We start from the raw sequence: 356 nt of genomic DNA, 5'->3' as shown, positions 1-356 counted from the left end.
AGTGGGAATCATAAATCATGAGCTGCAGTTAAGATTATGAAAAATAATTAGTTAATCAGTAAGGAGATTACAGTTCACACCTCATTAATCCTTTCGTAGGCAGAAGAGATGAGAGGAGAGCTAAACCAAAAGATAAGGTGCTGTGGAATACACTACAGCAACCGAGGACTGGAGAAAAGGCAGAAGTACAATCGCAGTTGATCTACTTAAAGTAATAAAACTTCTAAAATGCATTGTTTATAATTGGCTCATTGTTCTTTAAGCACATTTGTACAAACGCTGCAACACAAACATTCAGCTTCAGACACATCTGACTCCTACAAAGCCCTCGAACAAGGCAGTGCTGTAAATTAGGG

At 38.2% G+C, this 356-nt stretch overlaps 1 protein-coding gene across 1 annotated transcript in view; it reads right to left on the bottom strand.

Moving 5' to 3' along the window:
* Positions 1-356, bottom strand: part of SMAP1 (small ArfGAP 1) — a gene marked incomplete at its 5' end in the record, with an annotated part of 11,859 nt that overhangs the window by 4,844 nt on the left and 6,659 nt on the right. The window lies entirely within an intron of this gene.

Source organism: Mesitornis unicolor, unplaced genomic scaffold (genome assembly GCF_000695765.1).
Source record: "Mesitornis unicolor isolate BGI_N332 unplaced genomic scaffold, ASM69576v1 scaffold46719, whole genome shotgun sequence".
Lineage (NCBI taxonomy): Eukaryota > Metazoa > Chordata > Aves > Mesitornithiformes > Mesitornithidae > Mesitornis > Mesitornis unicolor.
The sequence above is the reverse complement of the archived record's forward strand: the minus strand, read 5'-3'. Positions and strand labels throughout refer to the sequence as shown.